Source organism: Lactuca virosa, chromosome 4 (genome assembly GCF_052849685.1).
Source record: "Lactuca virosa cultivar CGN04683 chromosome 4, Lactuca_virosa_CGN04683_v6, whole genome shotgun sequence".
Taxonomy (NCBI): domain Eukaryota; kingdom Viridiplantae; phylum Streptophyta; class Magnoliopsida; order Asterales; family Asteraceae; genus Lactuca; species Lactuca virosa.
Window position 1 is genome coordinate 151288580 of NC_136429.1, and position 2438 is coordinate 151291017.

The following is a 2438-nucleotide window of genomic DNA, read 5'->3' on the forward strand; positions in this document are numbered from 1 at the left end:
TTATAATCTCAGAATAAAAACTTTTTATTTTTAAATTGTTTTATTTTTGTTTTTGAAGCTTAATCATTAAATAAGAACACTAATAGATATAACTTCAAAAGAAGCTAGTAAATTTAGAAAGAATATGTACGGATAAAAGCATGGATCGATAGTTATATCATACAGAAATAAAAAAAACACTATAATGTAATAAATATATTCAAAAATGAACAATACAGGAAATAGAGAAGAAAAACTAACCAACTAACTTCCTAGAGAGTTAATGCAAAGCAATTCCAAGGGAAAATAGGTTACAGTACAGACAGCAACAAGGGCACCACCAAAGGAGTGCTAGAGAAAAAACAACCACAACAACCAAAAATTAGAAATGTCTATCCTCAGGGGAAAAAATGTCACTAAAATAAAAAATATGAGACACCATGAGGAGTTAACATCGCTAAGAGGAAATCCACATCCAATTAAATATAGCTTCAACAACGAAAATAAACACCATTTGTACTGAACAATACTCAGGGGCAAAATGGTCCATTTCCAGGATAAAGAGATCTATAAGATGAATTACCTATTGAATATTCCATGTGATGAATCCTTAATGACCAACTCCCAAAATTTAGAATCAAGAACCAGCTCTGTACCCAAGACTCTTCTCTACATCAACAAGGGTAATATTGTCAATTTGATAGAAAAATAGGCATGCACCAGCGAACATCCAAAGAAATCAGCACCCTTTGTAGACACATATCCAAAGAGTCAAGAATCCACATCTATTTATCCGAGTACGACAAATACAACCACCTTTGAGTTCAAGATTTCTGTTTCACACTTGCAATCAAACCATAAAACAAATCATTTGATTAACAAAACTACACAATCACGTATACATCCAGATACACACAAAAATTTCCACACTTACATACATAAATATACACATATATTGTGTTTACCTTTTTGTTTGTTTCTCCTATTAGTTGGTTGTCTTTTGCTAAGGTCTCTTCTGTTCTGACGTTTTTTGCCCTGGTGCTCCTATTCCCGTGGAGTTGCTCTCTTACAGCTTAGAGGTTTGGTCTTGAGATCTAACCCCTTGAATACACTTGTTCCTTAGCCATCACAAGTTGTACAGAGCTGTAAATAAGGGAACCAGGAACAAAACAATGTTTAAGCACAGAAAAGGAAAAGTTGTCATCTTCACACTAAGAATTCTCTCATCCATTAATCTTTTTATTATGGATTTGAAATAGTTGTCCCAACAAGTTTACGAAAAACAAATTCATCATTAAATTTTCCTCTCAATAAAAGACTTTTCACCCACGTAAGCACAAAAATAGACAAATACACACAATACACACACAAATACTTAGACAGATACACAAACCTACATACATGGATACATATATACATACATATAACTACTGTTTCATTATCTCAAAAATCATGAGCAACAGTTGATATAAAAACCACTGTTTCGGCACCAAATAAAAATTAAGAGTGAATATATATTGTAAACAAATGAGTGTACAATCGAGATTCTTACTTTTTTAGTTTGCATTCCAATTCACTTCAGAATCTCATAGAATAGAAGAACATTTGCTATAGCTGCATATATTACAAGAATAGATGTCAATACAATCAAGTTTTAAGTGTGTTGCACTATTGTATGAAATTGAGGCATTTCAACACTACTTACAACTGAAATCCTTTCAATTGGCCGTTAGCTCGAACATACATCCCATTCCTAAAATTTTAGGAAAAAAGAAGAAGATAGTAAATAATCGATGTTAGATTTCCTGAAAAAAAAATTCATTTAAAAAACAACAAATAATTGGGAATTTCTCATGGATCGAAATAGAAGAAATACTTTGTAAAAAGTCAAAGCATATATCATGGATCGAAACAGAAGAAAAAGAAACAAACTAACATTCCTTGATTTACCTGAAATAGAAGTCCATAGTAGAAAAAAAATTGTCTGTGATTGGATTCTTCATCCTCAAGTTTTAGTAGTTACGGTGAACGGTGGCGAAGGTGGTTTGATTGAACTCTTCATCTTCAACCCCGTTGAGAGTGATCCCACTAAGGTCGATAAGGGATAGTTTCCTGGCAAAATCACCGACAACATCTTCATTAAAAAACACTTAAAGGAGATATGCCCGGATTTAAGGGGAAAAGCAATACAATTTTTTATTGGTGGCAATAGTAGCAACAGCAGCGACGAACGAAGCAACAGGCAGTTGAGAGCTTCTAGGGCTTCGATCTAACCTCATATCGAAACCATCTGCAGATTGAAGGCAACACAAAATCAGTGGTTTTGAAGGCAACACAACGACTGTGAAATATATTACCCAGAGGACGGAGGTTGAAGAGGGCATCTAGGTTTTCTGATTTTAAGAGAGGGAAGAAGGGGAGCATGTTTTTAGAGAGAGATGGCGATGGTGAGTGGTTGA

General features: G+C 34.0%; 1 long non-coding RNA gene across 1 annotated transcript; it reads right to left on the reverse strand.

Moving 5' to 3' along the window:
- Positions 1–1034: 1034 nt before the first annotated feature.
- LOC145105407 (uncharacterized) lies at positions 1035–1703 on the reverse strand. The gene is made up of 3 exons (XR_013707303.1): positions 1685–1703; positions 1532–1593; positions 1035–1122 (listed from the first exon to the last, which is right to left on the reverse strand). It is a non-coding gene; the product is annotated as an uncharacterized LOC145105407 (long non-coding RNA).
- Positions 1704–2438: the final 735 nt, after the last annotated feature.